Raw genomic sequence first — 24,081 nt, 5'->3', positions numbered from 1 at the left:
AAAAGACATTCCATGCTCATGGATTGGAAGAACAAATACTGTTAAAATGTCTATGCTACCCAAAGCAATCCACACATTTAATGCAATCCCTATCAAAATACCAACAGCATTTTTCACAGAAGTAGAACAAGCAATCCTACAGTTTGTATGGAACCAGAAATAGCCAAAGCAATCGTGAAAAAGAAAAGAAAAACTAAAGGGATCAAAACTCCAGATTTCAAGTTAAATCACAAAGCTGTAGTAATCAAAACATTAATGGTATTGGCACAAAAATAGAAACACAGATCAATGGAACAGAATAGAAAATCCAGAAATAAACTCACAATTATATGGTCAATTAATCTTCAACAAAGAATATCCAATGGCAAAAATATAGTCTCTTCAACAAATGGTGTTGGGAAAACTGGATAGCTACATGCAAACGAATGAAACTGGACACTTTTTACAATATACACAAAAGTAAATTCAAAATGGATTAAAGATCTAAATGTGAGACCTGAAACCATAAAAATCCTAGGAGACAAAAACGGCAGTAACTTCTTTCACATTGGCCATAAAAACTTCTTTCCAGGTATGTCTCCTGACATAAGGGAAACAAAAGCAAAAATAAACTATCGGGACTACATCAAAATAAAAAGCTTCTGTGCAGTGAAAAGAAACAATCAACAAAACGGAAAGACAACCTAAAGAATGGGAGAAGATATTTGCAAATGACATATCCAATAAAGGGTTAGTATTCAAAATCTATAAAGAACTTATAAAACTCAACACCCAAAAAATAATAAGAATCCAATTAAAAATAGGCAGAAGGCATGAACAGACATTTCCTCAAGGAAGACCTATAGATGGCCAACAGACACATGAAATGATGCTCAACATCACTCATAATCAGGGAAATGTAAATTAAAACTACAACGAGGTATCACCTCACACTTCTCAGAATGGCTAAAATCAGTAACTTAAGAAACAAAAGGTGTTGGTGAGGATGTGGAGAAAAAGGGGCCCTCATGTACTGTTGGTGGGAATGCAAACTGGTGCAGCCACTGTGGAAAATAGTATGGAGGTTCCTCAAAAAGTTAAAAATAGAACTAACTCACAATCCAGCAATCGTACTTCTGGGTATTTACCCAAAAAATACAAGAACACTAATTCAAAGGGATACATGCACCCCTATGTTTATTGCAGCATTATTTATAATAGCCAAGATATGGAAGCAACCCAACTGTCCATCGACTGATGAACGGATAAAGAGGTAAACTAATAAAACACTGTATGTTAACTACTAGAACTATAATAAAAACTTGAAGTCTTTTTTATTTATTTTTTATTTATTTATTTTTTTTAAAGATTTTATATATTTATTTATTCATGGCAGACAGAGAAAGAGAGAGAGAGAAGCAGAGGGAGAAGCAGGCTCCCAAGGAGCAGGGAGCCCGATGTGGGACTCGATCCCAGGACCCTGGGATCATGACCTGAGCCGAAGGCAGATGCTTAACCGTCTGAGCCACCCAGGCGCCCCTGAAGTCTTTTTTAAAAAAATACTTATTTTAGAGAGAAAGAGGGCGTGTGAGCCAAGGGAGGGGGTAAAGGGAGAGGGAGAGGCAGAGAATCTCAAGCAGACCCCTGCAGAGCCTGATGCAGGGCTCGATCTCAGGATCCTGAGACCATGACCTGAGCCAAAACCAACAGTCAGCTGCTTAAAAGACTGAGCCACACAGGTGCCCCCAGTAATAGTCTTATAGTAGCAGATTAATTCTTTATTCTTGTATTTAACAACTTCCTAAGAGCCATACTGCATTCCTTGGGTATTTCACCCTTCCTTTCTACTACCCAAGCACAAACTGTGGTGTAACTTTCTTTATAAACACTACAATCCCAAAGAACAAGGGTTAGTTTCTATTCGTGCAAATGAAGGGGCATACCTTGTTAATAAAGATTCATACAAAAGCAGGATTTTAGTGTTATGATTCTAAAGAGGATCAATTATCAATATCCTAAATTTCATGAATTTTTTGCAATTCAGATTTTTAAACTTAAACATAATAGGACTATATAATCATTTAAAAAAATTATATCAGGTTATACACCAAACTTTTTTGCCATTCATTTAATAAAATTTGAGTGCTTGGAGTGAAAGTAGTAAACTAAACAGACATGGTCCCTGCCCTCATGGAGTTTAGATTCTAGGGAAGAAAGAAAAAAAAAAAGGTAATGTATCTGAAACTTTATACTGGTTGGAGGTTGTGAGGGGTAGATAATAATTCTCTTTCCATATACTGTGTTGTTTGATTTGTTCCAACCAACATTACTTTATAATTACATATATATAATATATATATAATAAATATATTACCTTATAATAAAAAAACACAAAGTAGCAAAGTAATAAAAGATGACAAGTTATACATACTCATTATAGAGAAATTAGAGGATATACCTATATAAATAGAAAATAAAGTCTGCCCAGGGGCACCTGGGTGGCTCAGTCTGTTAAGCACCTGACTCTTGGTTTCAGCTCAGGTCATGATCTCAGGGATCAAGCCCCACATCGGGCTTTGCACTCAGTAGGGAGTCTGCCTGAGGATTTTCTCTCTCCCCCCCTCCCTCCTACTCCCCCACCCACCCAATTGCATGCTCTCTCTCTCTCAAATAAATAAATCTTTAAAAGATGATTCTTGCCTGTCATTTACCATCCTCCTATCATTTATTCACATTTTGATGAAGATTCTCTTAAACTTCTAGGATAGTGATACATAAGCATATATGTAATATAAACATTGGGTTATATTTCATGCTGCTTTATAGCCTGCTTTTTCCATTTAGTATCAGAAATATTTTTCAGGATGTGTCCAGATCTATAGTATTATTTCTGAATAGTGGCTTTCTACTTTATGGTGAGGTTTAAGACAGACAATACCTGACATCTTCATTTTTTTCTACATTTAAAGTTCATGGATTATTTAACATTAGATGAGTTAAAAAACAGGTAACTCTTCAATATTACAGGTCTGTGGGTTTCTCAGGGCTCAGAATTAAGATTCCTGGGCCAAAGTTGGACACCTACTCAAATGAAGTGGTAAATTCATTTTTACTTTTTACTGCAAGCCCTTAACTTCAGAGCACTTTCCCACTTCACTATGGTTAGCTACCCAGGCTACCCCTCAAAGTCACGCCACAAAGAAATGAATGTATGTTTTAATATACATTAGAAAATAACAGTATAATAAACTAAGACAAAACCCATGAAATCAAGTTAGTTTAGTTCTCTTTAATAGTGGGGCTTATTTGCAGGGATAAGGAGGCAGATGAGGATGTCCAGAAATTAGAAAAAAACTTCTATGGATATTTCAAAGCTTTAAGCATAGTTCACAGAACCAATTCTTTATTGTATCAGTCACAATTAAAATGTATACTTACAAGTTTCCTTTTCCTTCATACTGTTGTATCATTCGCACTTATCACACTCATTAGCAAAGATTGAAGCTTTTTTATCTCATAAACCAGAGAGGAAAGAAGAAAAGGGAAAAAGAAGAGATATTCTGGTAATGCTACTATGGAAGAGTTGGAAGTAGAGGAGGGAAAAGTAAGGGACTTTTGAAGTATGTATTTAGAATTCATGATGGAATCACACTTCAGTTAATCTCAGTTGTGAGGGGCACCTTGGTGGCTCAGCCTGTTAAGCGTCTGCCTTCGTTCGGCCCAGGTCATGATCCCAAGGTCCTGTGATGGAGCCCCACATTGGGCTCCCTGCCTGGCGGGGGGGCCTGCTTCTCCCCCTTCCCTCTGCCGCTCCCCTTTGCTTGTGCTCTCTCGCTCTGTCTCTCAAATAAATAAATAAAATCTTTAAAAAAAAAAAAAAAATCTCAGTTGTGAGTGAGCAAAGGGAAGAGAAAGTCAACTGCATGATTCCCTAGGAAGAAAAGGATAATTCAAGAGGCACCACTGCTTTAGGAGACCTTAGTCTTAAAGACCGTATCAGAAACAAAGGCAAAAAGTATAGTTTTATTCCAAATCCACATACTGATGTGATAAAAGCATTTAGTAATTTATAAAAATGAAATTTTCATTTACTGATAATTTCCATAATTCTAATTTTATCTAATACTAAAAATCTACTCTAGCCCACCAAAATCTTTGTTTTTCTGAATACATCATGCCACATGGAGTTAATTTCCTCCATGACATCTTAGTGCTTCTTAGGTAGTGTTCTGAAAACTCTAAGATACTAAACTGTATGTCTACTTCTTTCTTTTATAAGTAACTATTTCCTGGGGCCCCTGGGTGGCTCAGTCGTTAAGAGTCTGCCTTTGGCTCAGGTCATGATCCCAGGGTCCTGGGATCGAGCCCCGCATCGGGCTCCCAAGGAGCCTGCTTCTCTCTCTCCCACTCCCCCTGCTTGTGTTCCCTCTCTCACTGGGTCTCTGTCAAATAAATAAATAAAAATCTTTAAAAAAAAAAAAAAGTAACTATTTCCCTAATTAGTTTAGTTGTGTACTTTTAGATCATGAATTAAGGACAGAGACTATTCTTACTACTTTTGAAAAATTTAACCTCCTGGGCACCTGGGTGGCTCAGATGGTTAGGCATCTGCCTTCGGCTCAGGTCATGATCCCGGGGTCCTGGGATCGAGTCCCGCATCAGGCTCCCTTCTCCTTGGGGAGCCTGCTTCTCCCTCTGCCTCTGCCTCTGTCTCTCATGAATAAATAAAATCTTTAAAAAAAAAATTTAACCTCCTCCCACCTCCAAGAGTTAGCATTAGATGAACTTCAAGGAATCTGATTTCCCCAGTTTTTGAGAAGCAGAGAAAAATATGCAACCAGGAAAAGCCCTCCAGTGATACGATGTTATGCTTTCTGGATCTAGTGCCCTATATACTCAAAGAAACAGAAAAGTTTGTTTTTATTTGCTATTTTGTATTTATTTATTTATTTTTTTAGAAAGAGTGGGCATGAGAGCAGGAGGGAGAGGGAGACAGAAATCTTAAACAGGCTCCACCCCAGTACTGAGCCTGACTTGGGGCTTGATCTCACAACCCTGAAATCATGACCTAAGCCAAAATCAGGAGTTGGACACTTAACTGCCTGAGCCACCCAGGCACCCCTTGTTTGTTTTTAAATAAAGAAAAAAAATCACTGAAGACAACTTTTGGCACATTGAACTTAATCTAATCAGTCTCACTTTCTGAGTTATTACTACACCAGCAGATCGTGCCTTCTGTAATGCTTCATTTTTGCCTGCTTCTCACAGACTGAAAAATTGGCTATTGTCCATGTTTAGGCCAAGTCCTGTTCCCTTTCACATGCTAATTTATTTCTTGCTTGGGCAAGAGTCTCCAAATATAAACCCATTTCACATCTTATAAAATAAAGAATGTGAGTAGTAGCAAAGAAGGGGAAGTTGGGAGGCTTTATCCTTCAATGGCAGCTTCTGCTTGGCAGAATTCCAGGTTATATTCTGGAATACCTGTATATGTTCTGTTTTTCTTCAGCAATCTGAAAATACATTCACCAAATCAAGATCTAAGTGGGCCATTTTAATTTATTAATGTAAGACCTGTCTTGTTCCAGAATCTAAAAAAATGTACTGGTTAGATTAAAATTACAAACAGATGTGTTGTTAGGGTTGTGTCATTTCCATTACTTTGAATAGACATGAGTATTTGAATATAGTAGGTGGTATTTCTGCTAGAATCTACTTCACTTCCAGTATTCTGAACCCTAATGGGGAGCATAAGTGGATTACAATTCATTGAAAGATAACAAAGAAACCTTTTCTTTTTCTTGCAAAAGACTGAGTTTAACTATTCACTAACAGAAATAATTAACACTATACTTACTGTCACGTAAACATATCTTAAGTTTTCAGGACTAGAGACAATGTAGTAATATACTAACATTTCATTTCAAAGCTTTATTCTCATTCTGAATGTTCTCAAACCATATTTTAAAATATATATTCCTTCATCCCTTTCTAGTAACTTCTTGTACACATGGTAATTCTTTAATAAACATCCCTTGAATGAGTCTGAACTTCATTATTATGCTACCTTTGACCCTCATTATCTCAAAAAAATAAGTTGTTTTGTTTTCTTGTTTGTTTTATCAGTTAACAAACAAACCACAGAAGAGTATTAAAATTGAGTACTGTTTGTCTGGCATTAAATCATTACCTACCATTCTCAAATGTATACTTGCAAAGTTTTTAAAATTTTATTTTATTTAAATTCAATTAACATACAGTGCATTATCAGTTTCATAGGTAGAGTTCAGTGATTCATCAGTCTTATATAACATCTAGTGCTCATTACATCACATACCCTCCTTAATGCCCATCACCCTGTTAACCCATTCCCCCTTCCCCTCCAACAACCCTGAGTTTGTTTCCTATGGTTAAGAGTCTCTTATGGTTTATCTCCCTCTCTGATTTCATCTTGTTTTATTTTTTGATGGCTGAATAATATTCCATTGTGTGTATATATATATATATATATATATATATATATATACACACCACAACTTCTTTATCCATTTATCTGTCGATGGGACATCTGGGCTCTTTCCATAGTTTGTCTATTATGAACATGCAAAACTTTTTTAGAAGATGTTCATAGACACTAAAGATGTGGCAAAAAGAAGTCAGCATTATTACCTCAAAATATACTACAGTTAAACTTAAATATGGGATGCCTGGGTGGCTCAGTTGGTTAAGTATCTGCCTTCAGCTCAGGTCATGATGCCAGGGTCCTGGGATCGAGTCCCACACTGAGCTCCCTGCTCAGCGGGGAGCCTGCTTCTCCCTCTGCCTGCCACTTCCCCTGCTTGTCTCTCTCTCTGTCTGACAAATAAATAAAATCTTAAAAAAAAAAAAACAAAACTTAAATAGCCTTCTTAATTGCTGACAATACTGTATTGTCTTTTAAGATAATTATCAGTTCCTTTATTAGAAATATACAATTTCAAATTAGTGTTTTATTTTCCTGGAAACTACAGTAATTGTTAAACCATTCGTTTTCCCTCTACTAACTCCATCAAGTAGTATTCTAGGTGACAGAGTAAATACAAACAACATCATTACACAATCACAATAGAAAGGATGTGTCTTGTGTACCTGGAGGGCTCAGTCGGTTAAGTGTCTGCCTTTGGCTCAGGTTATGATCCCAGGGTCTTGGGATCGAGTCCCTTGTCAGGCTCCCTGCTCAGCGGGGAGCCTGCTTCTCCCTCTCCCTCTGCCCCTCCCCTCATGCTCTCTCTCTCTCATACTCCCTCTCTCTCAAAGTAAATAAATAAAATCTTTTAAAAAAAAATGTCTTTTTTTTTTTAAGATTTTATTTATTTATTTGACAGAGAGAGACACAGCGAGAGAGGGAACACAAGCAGGGGGGAGAGGGAGAGGAAGAGGGAGAAGCAGGCTTCCCGCTGAGCAGGGAGCCCGATGTGGGGCTCGATCCCAGGACCCTGGGATCATGACCTGAGCCGAAGGCAGACACTTAACAACTGAGCCACCCAGGCGCCCCTCTTTCATTTTTATTTAAGTAATCTCTACACCCAACATGGGGCTCAAATTCACGCATGATCAAGACTCGCACACTCTTCTGAAAAAGCCAGCCAGGCACCCCAAGGATGTGTATTTCTAATCTCCAGAGGAGGTATTTCAAACCTGAATTCCACTGACCCCATTAGGGATTCACTTAGCGGAGCAAAATAAAAGCCTGCATCTAATAGAGTAAACTTGTGAAGATAAGATTTGAAGCACTGTTGCTGATGTATCCAAAAGAGGGCAAGAAAGTCCCCCAAGTCAATAAAGACACCCCCATTCCATTTAACTTATGGCATTTAAGAGAATTTGGGGGGCACATGGCTAGCTCAGCCAGTGGACCGCGCAACTCTTGGTCTTGGAGTTGTGAGTTCAAGCCCCATGTTGGGTGTAGAGCTTACTTAAAAAAATTTTTTTTAGGGGGGCAAATCGGAGGGGTAGACGAACCATGAGAGATAATGGACTCTGAAAAACAAACTGAGGGTTCTAGAGGGGAGGGGGGTGATGGGTATTGAGGAGGGCACGTTCTGCATGGAGCACTGGGTGTTATGCACAAACAATGATTCACGGAACACTACATCTAAAACTAATGATGTAATGTATGGGGATTAACATAACAATAAAAAATTTTAAAAAAAGACAAACTGATGAACACTGAGTAATGTACAGAATTGTTCAATCACTATATTGTATTTCTGAAACCAATATAACGCTGTATGTTAAATGTATTAGATTTAAAGTAAAAACTTAATTAAAAAAAAAAAGCCCCTTTACTATCCAAAACAGTTTAACACACCAGAGCGCATTATCAAGCTTTCATTCACTCAATAATCTTCAGTGATTTACACAGTAAGAGCAAAATCAAATGGAAGAAATATTTTTCAACAAATGATCAAATATGCAGCTTACAATGCTTGTACATTTTGAGGAATTTCTCTTTTATATGAAGGCTAAGTCATTGTAATCAAATCAGATTAGATTCAACAGTATTATGAGCTGTGAGTAGTAACGGAATTGTATGGACAACCAACAGAGCTGGATCCTGCTTCTTCTGCATAAATGGTCAGTTGTACTCCTCAATAGCTTAGCCCTTGCAGCCAAGTCTCCCTGTTGGTAGATGTGAGCTCGTGCTGTCGTTGTGTGTACTGTGACCCCAGAAGAGAAATCACCATTTCCTTAAGATCATTATTATTGTTTTATCACTTCTTTATAGGATATGAGGGCTCAAACATCTCAACTATACTAATCTTGGCATACAGATCCATTATAAAATGGATCCTAGGGGGCGCCTGGGTGGCTCAGTCGTTAAGCGTCTGCCTTCGGCTCAGGTCACCCTGGGATCGAGTCCCACATCGGGCTCCCTGCTCGGCGGGAAGCCTGCTTCTCCCTCTCCCACTCCCCCTGCTTGTGTTCCTGCTCTGTCTCTCTCTCTCTGTCAAATAAATAAATAAAATCCTTAAAAAAAAAAAATGGATCCTAGGACCAGGAAAAGAGAAAAAAAAATTACAGGGAAAAAAGCATGGAGAAAAATTTCAGTTTGTCAGTGCAAGTTAAAGGAAGAATAACATACAACTCAGAAGGGTAACCTGGAGTCATATATTGAAGACTAAAATCTATCCAGATGAATACTAAATTTGGTAGGCACTAGGAAAGCCATGAGAAGATTTTGACTAGAGAAATGACATGATCAGAACTGGTGGCACATTACAGAACAGACTGGAAAAGGGGAAGGGCAATGATGGTACAAGGCCACCACTGCAACAATCATGGCAACAGCCGAAACTAGGGAGTAATGATAAAATGAAAAGTGGGGTGGGGTTGGGGGGAGAGAATGGACACAAGAGATAAAAAAGAAGAGAAGCGTTTGGCACATAATTGCATTTGGAAGGGCAGGGGCCCCCATCAGGGAAGTATTTAGATGACTGACTCAGAGGTTTTAAGCCTAACTACTTGAAAGAATGTAGTCAGAAGGAAAGACAAGATTTGGGAATGAAGGGAAGTTGAAAACAGGCAGAAATAATGAACCTTAGGCAACATTTTAAGTTTGAAATGCCCAGGAGATAATTAGAAAAGCAGATCACTGATAACAGTAATCAATATCTGTACTTAAGGAATTTAAAATCTGTATTCTGGTTACAGCTTGAGATTTAGATTTGGTAGTGATTCTACCAGAAATTCCCCAAAAGCTATGGGAACAAATAAGCTCTTCAAAAAAGAGCAGAGAAGACCAAAAGAAACCCTATCAATGTAAGAATAGAAATTCTAAATATTCCAAATACTAAAAAACCATTTGAAATGTTAATATCAAGTGCTAAAAACATTTTAACAAAATACTGGCTTTTAAAGAGGATGTACCTTGATACATTTAAATACATTTCTCAAAAAGATAGTGTCTCAATCATATATGACATTGTATTAAAACACACAAACTTTAACTTGCTCTTTCTATTCAAAAACCACTTAGAAGAAGGTGGTCAAAAGGTACAAACTTCCAATTATAAGATAAGTACCAGCGATGTGAAGTACAACATGATGACTATAGTTAACACTGATATATGATATATATGAAGGTTAAGAGAGTAAATTCTGAGTCCTCTTCAGAAGGAAAAAAAATTTTTTTGCTCTTTATCTAATGAGTTGAGGATGGATGCTAACTAAACTTACTTATTGTGGCAATCATTTCACAATATATGCTAGTCAAGCCATTATGCTGTATAACTTAAACTTATATGGTGATGTCAATTATATCTCAAAATAAACTGGGAAAAAAAACCCTACTTCTCTCTATAGAGGTATTCTAGTTAATCAGTTAAGAAGGAATGTTAAGAGAGGGACGCCTGGGTGGCTCAATCTGTTAAGCGCCTGCCTTCGGCTCAGGTCGTGATTCCAGAGTCCTGGGATCAAGTCCCGCATCAGGCACCCTGCTCAGTGTGGAGCTTGCGTCTCCCTCTCCCTCTGCTCCTCCCCCTCACTCTCTCTCAAATAAATAAATAAAATCTTTCTTTCTTAAAGATTTTATTAGAGAGAGAGAGAACACAAGCAGGGGGAGTGGCAGGCAGAGGGAGAAGCAGGCTCCCCGCTGAGCAGGGAGCCTGATGCGGGACTCGATGCCAGGACCTTGGGATCATGACCTGAGCCGAAGGCAGACGCTTAAAAGACTGAGCCACGCAGGTGCTCTAAATAAATCTTAAAAAAAAAAAAAAAAAAAAAACCCAAAAGGAATGTTAGAGAATTAAAGGCCATTTGCAAACCACTAATGAGAAAATGGAACCATGCCATTAATATAGCAGAGTCAGTGATAACCAAACATAGGCCTCCTGATGGAAATATACGTCATCACCTAGGAATTATATTTTGTCCTCTCCCCCACACTGTCCCTACTCTCAGAAATCAAACCTGAACTGATCTAAGCATGCTTGAAGTCTTCAACCTAGCTACCAACTTACAGGATCAAGGGACATGTTGAACTAAAACATGTTAAAACTATTCCAGAGGGATATATTCAACAAAATCCAGAATGAGGGAAACTTCAGGAAAAATAACCTGGTTGCTTCAGCAAATAAATTATGAGGAATGAGAAAGGGGGAAACTGTAGATTAAAAGATCTATCAACCAAATGTAATATGTGACTGTGTTTGGATCCCAAATCAAACAAACCAATTATTTAAAAGCAACTTGGGGGGGTGGGTGGTAGTGCCTGGGTGGCACAGTCGGTTGAGCATCCAACTCTTGGTTTTGGCTCAGGTCGCCATATCAGGGTAATAAGATGGAGTCCCACTTCAGGCTCCGTCCGCACTCAGCATGGAGTCTGCCTGACTTCTCCCTCTGTTCCTCCAAACCGTGCTTTCTCTCTCTCAAATAAATATATAGATCTTAAAAAATTAAAAAGAAAAAGCTTAGGGATACAACGCCTGGCTGGCTCAGTCAATAGAGCATGTGACTCTTGATCTCGGGGTCCTGAGCTCAAGCCCCACACTGGATGTAGAGCTCACTTAAAAAACAAAAGAACGCCAACTGAGGAAAATTTGAATACTGCCTGGTTATTTGGTTATGTTCATTTTTACAGGTGAGATAATAGTATGTGGTTATGATTTTTTGAATCATATCTTTTAGAGATATACTGAAATATTCGTAGACGGAGTAATTATGTACATACGACTTGCTTCAGAATAATCCACTAGCAGTTGTGGGGGAGTAGAAAAGGGTATAGATGAAACACTGGCTCTCAATTATGTTTGAAATTTTTCGATAGTAGTTTGTTTAGAGGAGAATAAATTTAAAAAATCACTATCAATCACACCAATAGAACTACAAAGAGGACAGGAATGGATTTGTTTTATTTCCCAGACTTACAACCTGAGCAGCCCTGGGCTAGTCACACAATGTCTTAATTGCCCCCACTGGTTAAATGGAGACAAATACCATCTGATAAACCCACAAAATCATATTTGGTCAAGCTAGAGACCTCGGAGATACTGTTAACTCTGGCTGCCCCAGTTTCCCACATCTGGTCTGCCACTGAATCCTGTGTGCTCCCCGCCTCTTCCCTCCTACCACTACTGTCCATCACTGTGGTCTCACACACTCCCAACAGACTTCCTTCAGCCTGTTTCCCACATTGTATGCAGAGTGAGGTTCCTAAAATGCAAAATATGATCCTCAACTCCACTTAAAACCCTTAAACTGGGGCGCCTGGGTGGTTCAGTCATTAAGCGTCTGCCTTCGGCTCAGGTCATGATCCCAGGGTCCTGGGATCGAGCCCCGCATCGAGCCCCCACATCGGGCTCCCTGCTTGGCGGAGAGCCTGCTTCTCCCTCTCCCACTCCCCCTGCTTGTGTTCCCTCTCTCACTGTCTCTCTCTGTCAAATAAATAAAATCTTTACCCTAAACCCTAAACCGCCTTTGATTAGCTTCAATGCAAGAGTGCTTCCTTAAATTTTTAACCTAGTCCCTTCCCTAATTCTTTAAAATGACTTATAAGGCCTTCCATTATCTGATATTATCTACCTCTCCAACTTCCATCTCTCCCTAATTTCCCTGCTCCCTCTTATGCTTTAGCTTTGGTAAATTCTTGCAGTTTTTCCAATGTACCCTGTATTCTGACTGTAGCTTCAGCATTCATGGCTGGAATGCTCTCCACCATCACTTCCCGGCCTAGTTAGCTCCTAAACTTCAAGTCTAAAAAGTTAAATAGCATTCCTCAGAGAGGTGTACCCAGACTGCTTCTATACTGGGTTGGGTATCTTCTCATAGTACAGAATACACTATTTCGTTCCACAGGAACCTGTACTCCCTCTATCATAACACTCGATATATGTTTATAAAGAGTACTTGTGGTAATCACTGTTACCTATCTGCTCTCCAGTTAAACTACAAACTCCAGGAGGGATAGGGCCAGAACTTGTTCATTGCCAAATCCTAAGTCTCTCATAGTGCCTAATAGCTAATAACAAATTGCTGAATACAAAAATATTCACAACTCTCTGGTCTGTTATTCTCACATCCAAGTTCCATCTTCCTAGTCTTCATCTGCAACAAAAACAGACTGGCCATATAGGTATTTACAGGGACCTAAATCCTATATACAGGGATGCATTATAAAGTGGATTGAAAACACAATGGGAATGAAGGACATAAATTGGGAAAGTTATTCAAAATATCTATTTTAGTATAAATTTATATCCATATTAACAATTTTACAGAAAGCTCAAGAGTGCCAATCTGATTAAATGGGAGTCAAAAGACACATTAATTCCCACAAAAACATCAACAAGTTTTCACACCTAAGATGTTAAGTCACTTAACTTCTCCAACTTCAATTTCCTAATCTGTAAAATAAGGGAATCTGACTAGCTGGTCATTAAGATCTTTTCCAGGGCTAATATTATATGCATTAATATTTAGAAGATAAAAAGACATGTAAACTATTGAGACACTATCAAATGGTTTCATCCTATGACCTTATTATCCTTTTTTTATCTGTTTAGGGATGTTATAGCCTATTATGTTAAGCTTACAACCAAACCTTTAAACCTATTCAGCTATAAAAATCTCACAAAATGCTTTCCAGACCATTAACTTGCATATTTAACAAGAGTCACTGCAATATGATTAAAGAACAGCATTTATCTAAACCCTAAATTACTCAAGTATGTTAAACTTTTAAATAATACTTACCCATTACCTATATTAAAGGCTAGATGTCATGAATTCCTGATATTTTCTATGGCAATTTGAAGGCCAAGTTGTACTCCAGGGCATAAGACTTGGACTAATGGGTACTACTTAATGCCAAACTAAAAAGCTGAAGATACATAGTCTCTATTTCACTCACAGTTCTGGTAAACGACACTGACATTGTTTATTAATGCCTAATTCTTAGTCATACTCTTCCAAACTCTCACACAATTCAGAGTTCACCCTATCACGACATTCCACTAGTTACTAAGCCCACATTTGTTTTATCAGGGCACTGACGTGTACGCATTTTATTTCGAAACCGGAATAACTTTTGAAAAAAAAAAAGCATTTCAAAACTAGTTATGGTAAAGAGTAGCTCTGTAAACATTCTACTGCTTTCTAGGAGCCTAGTTCTTAAGCAAACGCTGGAAACCCGGCTCAAGTAGAAATCCGTTTGTTTCTTGGTCGAAAATAATTACAAAGTAGTTTGGGCCACTGCTTGCCACACCAAATAAGTCGTGACAAAGACACGAAATGCTTAAAATGCACGTGGAAAAAAAGGATGCACTTGGAACAAAACGAGTGCATCCGACCAAGTGTAACGCTATCCTTCAGATTCCTCCCCACAGGGCCGCCTTCAAGACCAGGAGCGCGAGGGCGCTGCAGTCGATGTTCGGCAGCCACAGGTTGAATGACAAAGAGTCCCCGTCAGCACCAGTCCCGGAGTCGGCCAGCTGCACTGTTCCCTCCGCAAAGTCCGCGCGAACCCTGCAGTCACGTCTTGGCTGCGGGGGCTGCGGCTCCCCAAACCACTCTCGCAAGTCACCAGGTGGGGCAAGGATTGGCTGGCCGAGGTTGGGGCGGGCATGCCACGAGTCCAAAATAACTCCCGCCCCGAGTCCCTTCCCTCGGAGCAGAACGCGGCCAGGAGAGCGGGGAGGCACCACGTGAACCGGCCCCACGTCGTCCCTTTTCCAAATCAAAAGCATCTCTTGGGGAGACTCCTGAACGCTAGGGGAAAAGCTACTTGCGCAAGGTCACCGGCGCGCAAACCCAACTCCCCGGCCAGGCCGGTGGCCCGCACCTGACCACGGGGCCGCAGCTCGGCGGGGCGAGGCGCTGTCCCCATCGCCTCAAGGTCTCCTTGCCCAACGCCACGCTCCGGGGCTAAGCGGCCGCCTCCCTCCCGCGAGACCCAGGTCTGCGCCCCCCCGAGGCTCCCTCCCACCCACCAGGGAGGCAGGGGAACCGCGGGGTCCGCGCCCAGCGCCGCCGCCGGCCGTTACCCAACTAACCGTTATGCGCGGTTCGCGCCGCCAAGCGTGTACGTGACACAGCTGGAGTCCCGCAGGGCCCAGGGTCCCGGTCGCGTCCTTCGCCAGCTACCTCGTTCGCTCTCTCGGGCACACACGCGGCCGGCAGGTCACGTCGCAGCTCGCCAGCACTTTGTCGGGCCGGCCCCGCGGGGCTGCCTTATAATCCTCCGGGGCCGGAGCATGCGCACATGGGGCGGAGTCGGCCCTCCCGGCCGCCGCCCCCTCCCCCCCCATACATACGCCCGAACCGCGACTCGCGCCTCCACACGCTCTCAGGCGCGCGCGCCCGCCCGCGCCCTGGCGCGCGCCGGCGCCCCCTCCCCGCCACGTGACCGGCGGCCCGGCACGACCCGCGCTCCGCGCCCCCGCTATGCGGCGGCCACACCGCTGCTGTGCTCCTCTGCGGAGCTCGCCCCTCCGGTCCCTAGTCCAAGGAGTTCGCGGTGACCTACACGCGTGCGGGACATCGGCGCCGGCCTCCCCCTCAGTCTCTGGCAGAGAAAAGGGAAAAGCCGCCAAGGACGGATGGGGCGTACCCCCGGGGGCCTGACTCAGGTGTGGGGGGCGACGGGCGCGCGGAGGAGCAGGGAAGCGACTGGAAGAGGAGGGACTGGGCAGGGTGTGAATGGACGTGGGGCCACCGCGGGCCCGGGAAGAGGCCGAAGGGGCGGGCGGTGAGAGCGCGGGCTGTGGCCTCCGCAGAGTTCGGTGAACTCGGGGAAGTCACTCAAACCCTCAGGGCCTGTTTCCTGTTCTCTAAAATGGCAACAGTAGTAGAACCAGCCTCCTGGGCACTTTTGGTGCTTTTGATGAGAGACGTGGTGGAACTTTCTTAATACAGAGTCTCTCCCCTGTGGCGTTTGATGAATGCTGAGTGTTAAACACAGAAGTCGGGAAAGAAGAGCAGGTCAGAGGGTGGTGAGACTGGTCCCTAGGGAGGTGTGTATGTTGGAAACATGGAGAAACGAGAATGCAGAGGCCAAGTTTTTCTGGACACTGAATGTTCGGGACAGGATATAATTAGAGCTAGCAGTTCTGAGGGACTGATTATATACTTAGCAGTTCACCTGAATTATCCTCATAACCTTATGAGGTCGGTAACTATTATTAACATTTTACAAATAAGGGGCTTGAGGCTCAGAGAGGTTAGGTAACTTTCCAGAGGTCACAGAGTAAGTGACCAACATCCAAAGTCAGACTTCAGAGTCTGATTTTGTTCTAAGAGCCATTGTAAATTAAATTCTTGAGCAAGTCCAGACACTGGAAGTGTATCATTTTAAGTGATCAGCTTGAATAATCATGAGGTGTCTCTTATGTTAGCTTTTGGGAAATACGAAAAATGTATGAAGGCCCCTACCTTCAATGAGTTTACAAGTTCTTTGGAGGGTTGAGTCAGGCAGAAGAAATCAACCAATATTTGATGACCACTTGCTGTTGGCCCCAACCCTGCCCTCTCTGCCCTTAATTCTCACAGCCTTGTGAGGTTGGCCTTAAGATTTTGTCTTGCAAATGAAGAACTAAGATTGGGGAGTGGGGACTGAGAAATCAGGTTCTGAGATGTAAATGTTGCTTTCCCTTCACCCACTCTGCCTCTGTTTCACACAAAGTTTTCAGTGATAGTTCAACACCTCAGAAGACAGTACAGAATCTATGGCCAAGCACCGCATATGAGCAGTAACTGCTTTTCACTTTTGATAAATGCAGAGAATTAAGGCAATTCAGGCCACCCCAGTGGCCAGGATTTAGAACCGCAGGGCTTTAGGATTGTTAGGGTGGTAGCAGCTTTCATGGTAGATGGTAGGAGAACTGAGTTAGGGAGAAAAATGGGACTGGTTCAGACATGAGCTTATCAGGTCCAGAACTATAGAATGTAGTGGGAAGTGGTAGAATAAGTTGATTCCCAGGAAACCCGAAAAGAAGGCTTATGTAGGAACAGTGTGGGGTAGGTTTATAATACCAACCCAGGAGCCAGGTGTCAGTTCCAATTTTGATACTTTGCACTTAAAAGCTCTGTATCCCTAGGCAAATTATTTTACTCTCCAAGCCTCATTCCCTGCTCTGTAAAATGGGGATAGTACCTACCTCATAGGGTTTTAATGGTAATAAAAATAGTATTTTACTTAAGTGTCTGGCATATAGTGAGCATTAAATAATTGTATAACCATGGAAAACCATGAAACTGAATCCTAAAGATAATTCTAAAAGCACTTGAATAGACCCCTTCCAGGGCCCTGAGAGGGGCCCTAACAATGTGTTCACAGGATCATGTTAGTGCTTTATTGTAATTTTGTATTCCTTTTCTTGAAAATGTCCACCAAAATTGTATACACCTCAGGCTCCACAAAATCTGGATCTGCTCCTAGCAGGAACTGTAGTGTTGTGAAAAGAGTATAGACTTTGGAATCAGAAGGCTTGTTCCCATAACTTATTATCTGTGTTACTTTGGACAATTAATTCATTGAACTCTTCTGGGCCAGCCAGGTAAACTGAAGATAATACATACCAGCCTGAGGTGTAGTGATAATAATCAGAGTATTTGCAGAAGGGGTTGATAAAACTTGGAAAGCACTCTACAGGTGTTTGTGATTAATATTATAATTTGTTCATAAAGTGCATAAGAGGGAAAGATCACAAGCAAGGGAAAGGTTCTCAGCTTAAAAGTAGAAATAGGATGGGTGAGCTGGCAAAACTGATGAAATGATACAGGTAAAATTCTTGCTTTTCTCTAGATTTCTTCCTGATTAATCCATGAGACACTGAAGAAATAAACTAGTAAGCACAGGATCAGAAATTTAGAGCTGAGAGGAGGTTTTACAGAAGAGAAATTAAGGCCCAGAGAAGCTAACTTTTCTAAGGCTAGTCATCTAATAAATGGCATGACCAGAAGAACCAGATCTCCAGCCTCTAGGTTCTTCTGTGGTACCAAGTTGTGTTTTTTTTGTTTGTTTTTGGGGGGTTTGTTTGTATGTTTTTGAAAGGCTGTCTTTTTTTTCTTAAGATTTTATTTTATTGATTGATTGATTGATTGATTGATTGGGAAAGAGAAAGAGCGCAGGTGCCAGCAAGGGTGAGGAGGGGAGGAACAGAGGGAGAGGGACAAGCTGGCTCTGCGATGAGGGACACGGGCTGGATCCCAGGATACTGAGATCATGACCTGAGGCGAAATCAAGAGTTGGTCGCTCAGCAGACTGAGCCACCCAGGCGCTCCCTAAGTGCAGTTTTTTTTTTTTTAAGATTTTATTTATTTATTTGACAGAGAGACAGCGAGAGAGGGAACACAAGCAGGGGGAGTGGGAGAGGGAGAAGCAGGCTTCCTGCCGAGCAGGGAGCCTGATGTGGGGCTCGATCCCAGGACCCTGGGACCATGACCTGAGCCGAAGGCAGACGCTTAACGACTGAGCCACCCAGGCGCCCCCCCAAGTGCAGTTTTTAAGATAAAAGCATTTTAGGGGTGCCTAGGTGGCTCGGTTGGCTCGGTTGAACGTCTGCCTTCGGCTCAGGTCATCCCAGGATCCTGGGATCGAGCCCCACATCGGGCTCCCTGCTCAGCAGGAAGCCTGCCTCTCCCTCTCCCTCTCCCACTCCCCCTGCTTGTGTTCCCTCTCTCGCTGTCTCTCTCTCTGTCAAATAAATAAATAAAATCTTTTAAAAAAAACAAAAACATAAAAGCATTTCATCATGGAGTCTTTCAAAATCATGACATCAAAACCAGAAAAGGCATAATGTTCTTTAGTGGCTTTCGGCTTTAGCATGGAATTCCCCAAATTCACTTTCCTGTTTTAAAGGCTGATAGACTGGATGATGCATGGGTAATCTGCTGTTGGCAAGCTTGTTAAGTGAGCAAAACTTCTGAAGGTTTTAAGGTAAGAGTTTTAACCTCAGAAATTAGTAATGGGATGAGAAATACAAATGCAACAAGTTTGAAAATTCATAACAATTAGTTACTATTTAAGCTGAGTAAGTTACCCATTTATCTAGAAAAGGAAAATAATAAAATTAGAGTGTATTTTCTCTGGAATTCAAATACTTCACTTACATTCCCTTAATTATTCCATCATTTCTGTGGCGGAAGATGCTATTATCCTCATTTCACTAACACCAAACAAAGCAGGAAGGGGTTTTTTAAAAACACAGTAATACTTTATTGATTATTGATTAAGAATACTTCCCCACTTAAAATTTATAAGAAGTCAAAGGAGAATATGGAAAATGAAATTTGAAATTTGCTTTTGTACCATGTATGAAAAAAAGTCTAAGCAAATACCTAGCATAAAGAAGATAATGTCAATGCTAAAAAACATTCTTTAAAGTAGAAAACTCTTGGGGCACCTGGCTGGCTCAGTTGGTGGAGCATGTGACTCTTGATCTCTGGGTTGTGAGTTTGGGCCTCAATGATGTTGGGCGTAGAGATTACTTAAAAATAAAATCCTGGGGTGCCTGGGTGGTGCAGTCAGTTAAGTGTCTGACTCTTGGTTTTGGCTCGGGTCATGAGATCGAGCCCTGCGTCAGCTCTGCGCTCAGCATGGAATCTGCTTGAGATTCTCCCTCGCTCTCCTGCTTGTGTGCGTGCATGCGCTCTCTCTCTCAAAGAAATAATCTTAAAAAAAAAATAATATCTTTAAAAATAATAATAGAGAACTCTTCCGTTCAGAACATCTTCTCTAATTTTATGTTATATGTCAGTGTAGTCCTGCTGCATCCTAAGGGCCAAGTCTGGATCTAAGATGAATTTGCTACCCTTTGAAGGAAGACTGACTCAGTGTTGGTGAGATGTATGTGTTTTAAGCCTTGCCCTGAGCTCTCCCCATTTTTCCTTGACTCTTCTCGCTCTGTTTTGACCCTTCACTTATCTCACCAGCCTGCAGTTTGGCATCCTAATCAGTTGGCTTCTTTGGCTCTCTGCTGGCAAGAGATGATTTGGTTAAAGCAGTCAAAACAAACTACCACATATGAAGAGCGCCTCAGCAATTTGGTAGAAAACAAAATTGCTCTCAATAAAAATTTCCTCAACGTGACAGATTAGTCAAGAATGATAGAATGATTATATCCAACTACTGACTTTCTGTGTGTTTGGTAGTTTTGGTGGCCAAAGATTTGCTTTTCTACTTCTTTGAGTCTTTGAGAATTTTTTTGTGAATAAATATGTGTTTTTCAAGGAATCATACTGTCCTACATTTACTAGCACACATGTACTAATTGTAATTACATGTGTACTAATTGTTCACTGTGTTTTTTAATATTTGCAATGGCTTTGATAGTAAGGGACATTTATATTGTTTTTTAATAATTGTCTGAAATTGAGATTAAACCCCAAAATTTGGGGGGGACCTGAAAAATTATGATAAACTCGCGCTAATGCTTAAAGACTTTAAGGTCTTAAAAGACTTAAAGACTTTAAAGGTCACAAAACAATACATATGGGTAACAAGTACCAAGAGTATTCCTTTTGACCTGTTTATCCTCTCATTCAGTTTGTTTCAACCAAACTGCCTGAGGCTCTGTTTGTATATGGCAGTACAGTTCCCATACGCTCACTCCCTTCCTGGTCTGATAAAGCTTGTGTCCTGCTTCTTATTTCTGCCAGCACAGAGACAGTTTTGGCGTCTGCTCTTTTTAACCCATATCATTAATTAGGTTCTTTCCTGGCAAGCATTCCTTCTAGGCATGGTTCTACATATTTGCCAGACCTGTCTAACCTCCTTCACCCTGGCTAACCCTAAGCTCCTTCCTTCCTTTTACTTTTTCTCCCTCCTTCCTTCCCTCCCTTCTTTCCCATCTTTAGTATTCTAGGCAGATGGGGTGGAGATTGGAAATAATAGTGATAAATTGATGATAGCTAGGATTTAGGGAGTGCTTACTATATGTCAGGCATTGATCTAAGCACTTTACACATATTAACTCATGTACTACTCATAAAAATGCTATGAACTAAGTACTGTTATAATCCCCAGTTTACAGACAGACACAGATACAAAAGGTTAAGTAACTTGCTTAAAGTCACATAATCAATATATTCTGGAATCATCAGGAAGTATTTATCATTTCGTTCTCACAAAAAAATACATGAGCAGAAATTGTCATTTATAACTATTAATACCATAGGAGATTAATCCCTAGAGTTTGAAGGCCGACTTGACTTAGGAAAATCCTGTTCTAGTTTCCTTATATCCCTCGTAGGGCTAAACAATCCTGACAAAAGCTGTTGGCCACGAAATCTGCCTTCGCAACCAGAAAATGCACTGCAGGGAACTACTCCCTGCTTATCTGAATTTGGGATAGTTGTGCTCACTTCTTGTGTTCATAAGGCACTTCTAGGCACCAAGTTGGGGGTTGAGGTATTGAGACATGTTTTTTAAGCTTCATTTTAAGATCACGTGTATTCCAGGAAGTTCTGGGTGTCCTGGCGCCTGTATTCCATGCTGGGAGATCTTTCATTGTGAGAACGTGGACCCTATAGTCCCTACTCAGCAGCAGCAACAGGCAGTTGGAACTCCAGAACAGCTGTACCTCAAGCCTGATGTGACTCAGAAGAGTGGTGCATGCAATGAAGGAGGCCTCTTAGGTCATAGTGACTAGCTTTATGTATCCCCCTGCCTGGGTAGCCAGACCTGGGTGTTCTAACTGGACCTTGAGGCTGCCGCACTGGTGAACAAGAGAGGCTGAAATAAAGCTTGAACTCAATCTGTGGTAACTTGTGAGAACCATGAATCTGCCACAGTGCCCCATGCCGTACAATATCTATGACGCCTGTACCCAAGTGAGGTCCAGGGGCTACCAACCCCACTTTTGAGCTGTGTATTAGTAAGAGTGAAGCCTCCTCCCTCCCCCCAGCTTACCTTTTATACAAACCATTAGTTCAGATGTTATGCCTGTTGTACTCTGATAGGATTACTTTTACGGCCATAGAATAAGGTTATACCCCCTTTGAGTAGGGTGGAATGGTTTCCTTAAATAAGACATTCTCATTATCAACCAATCATAGAGGAAGAAGGTCCTCACACACACACAAAAAAACTTGGAACATAGAACAGGTAGAAGGGGCACTTGTGGATTTACCTTTTCAGGGTGTGAACTCAGAGGAGTTAAAAAATGTTGAGGGCCCTCCTTACTGATATGAGGGAAATGGCCTTTGCCACAGAGTTGCCTAGTAGGAGGCAGGCCAAGAGGCTTTCCTAGAGACCCAAGAGGGAAGGTAAATACTCATGTTTTGTAAGTCTGTTTTTTGGTGCATTATTCGCTTATCCCTGAATTTTAGTCAAGTTTAATCTGAATCACAGGTTCAAACTGGGAAGTCTTCAAGGACTAGGAAAAGTTAATCAGCCCGGTATAAGATAATAGGGAGTGGAGCAGTATGTGAAAATACCCTTCTAGGCCTCAGAGTTCAGATGTTTCAAATGTGCTTCATGAAGCCCTTCCCTTTATAGCACTAACTACAGTACATGTTTGCTTGACATTTCTACATCATACATTATTCAGTAATGCAAAAGAAAATAGAATTCTTTAAACTCCTAATACTTTATTTTTAATCAGCATAAAGGGGAAAACAACAGTGACAGAAAATTGTGGGGGGGTTAGAGAATGAGGAAGAGACAGGCAGTTAGGGAGGGGGAGAAAATATATATTGCAGCACCTAGTTTGTTCCAGCTTGGGCTCTGCTGCGCTATTCAAGAAGCAGGCAAAAAGGGAGGGTACCTGGGTGGCTCAGTTGGTTAGGCATCTGACTCTTGATTTCATCTCAGGTCATGATCTCAGGGTTGTGAGATCCAGCCCTACGTGGGCCTCAGCACTGAGCGTGGAGTCTGCTTGAAGATTCTCTCCCTTTGTCCCTCCCCCCCATCTCGGGCACCCATTCTCTCTCTCTTAAAATAATAAAATCTTTAAAAAAAAAAAAAAAAAGGGCAGGCCGAAAGGGAAGTGCTACCCACCCCCAGTCTTCTTCATGGTGTTGGTGATAATTTATGTAACATGCCCAAGGGAAGTTTAATGTCAGAACAGGAGTCTTAGTAGCAACATTTGGCAGTCTCCTCCCTCTATGGAGATTCTCCTTTTAATGTCACCTTTGGCAGATCAGGATTCACATTTAAGAGACCCAGTGGACTTCCTGACAATTTCCACAATTTTCTCATCTCAGGCCCATGGTTCCATTTTGGTCATCATGGCCACAGTGACTGAAACGGCCCACTACATCCTTTGAAATGGACAGCCTTCAGCTTCAGATTCCAAGCTAACTGCTTATAGACAAGTTCTTTTCTCTCTCGTGTCTTCAAACTCATGGTCTCAGACTGAGGGCTTTAACTCTATCCTGCTTTGGCAGGGCCCTCTTTAAATCTTCTAGGTTTACAAATATACCCTCCCCTGTTTACCACCTCCAATCTGGTAGCAGGAAAGAAACTGGAAAATCTTGTAGTAGGGGAATACCCTTTGTACTATGCTACCAACCTCCAGGACTGCTAGTCTACTTAGTACCTCAGGGCCAGAAGTAGAGTAAATCTCACCAAGCTCAGAATACACTATTCTGAGGCAGTCATCGTTTTTACCACTCCCTCATCCCCACCATGCACACACACCTCATTATGTCGTCTTATGTATACTCGCCTTAGCCACATCAGTGGGAACCAGAATCGAAAAGTTAAATGCCACAGGAAGTTAGTGAGAGGCACAAAGACATAAATTGCAAACAGGTAACACTCATCAGGGTAGCCATCCAAGTAGAGAACTACATACACTGCCTTCATCTCATGTTCTATCAGGCCCAGACAGGCTAGAAAAACAGGGGGTTTTGCTCCTGTTTCCAATGAAAAGTTAATCTGGAAGACTTTTTTTTTTTTAAGATTTTTTATTTATTTATTTGACAGAGAGAGCACAAGCAGGCGGAGTAGCAGGGAGAGGGAGAAGCAGGCTTTCCCCTGAGCAAGGAGCCCAATGCAGGGCTCGATCCCAGGACTCCGGGATCATGACCTGAGCTGAAGGCAGTCACTTAACCAACTGAGCCACCCAGGCGCCCCAATCTGGAAGCTTTCTAACTCCATCTTGTATAACCCCTGTGGTCCAC

The 24,081-nt window shown here is 41.5% G+C and overlaps 1 protein-coding gene and 1 long non-coding RNA gene across 4 annotated transcripts in view; one reads left to right on the top strand and one right to left on the bottom strand.

Annotated features, from left to right (window-relative positions):
- SLC16A1 (solute carrier family 16 member 1) overlaps nt 1–15,181 on the bottom strand; it is a 48,862-nt gene extending 33,681 nt beyond the window's left edge. The window contains exon 1 of one of the 2 annotated variants that reach the window (XM_064588625.1): nt 15,009–15,181. The gene's annotated coding sequence lies outside the window, so the exon portion shown is untranslated. The remainder of the gene's footprint in view (nt 1–15,008) is intronic. The other variant, XM_064588626.1, reaches the window with a different exon arrangement.
- Nucleotides 15,182–15,317: 136 nt separating this feature from the next.
- Nucleotides 15,318–24,081, top strand: part of LOC123858268 (uncharacterized) — a 30,267-nt gene continuing 21,503 nt past the window's right edge. Inside the window, exons 1-2 of one of the 2 annotated variants that reach the window (XR_010410787.1) lie at nt 15,318–15,584; nt 18,815–18,892. This is a non-coding gene — a long non-coding RNA (uncharacterized LOC123858268). Of the gene's footprint in view, nt 15,585–18,599; nt 18,893–24,081 lie in introns of those variants that run through there. The other variant, XR_010410786.1, reaches the window with a different exon arrangement.

This window comes from Mirounga angustirostris, unplaced genomic scaffold (genome assembly GCF_029215605.1).
Source record: "Mirounga angustirostris isolate CCGP_5_RB_7025 unplaced genomic scaffold, mMirAng1.0.hap1 SCAF_4, whole genome shotgun sequence".
Taxonomy (NCBI): domain Eukaryota; kingdom Metazoa; phylum Chordata; class Mammalia; order Carnivora; family Phocidae; genus Mirounga; species Mirounga angustirostris.
Note: the sequence above shows the minus strand (reverse complement) of the source record. Positions and strands in the feature narration are given on the sequence as shown.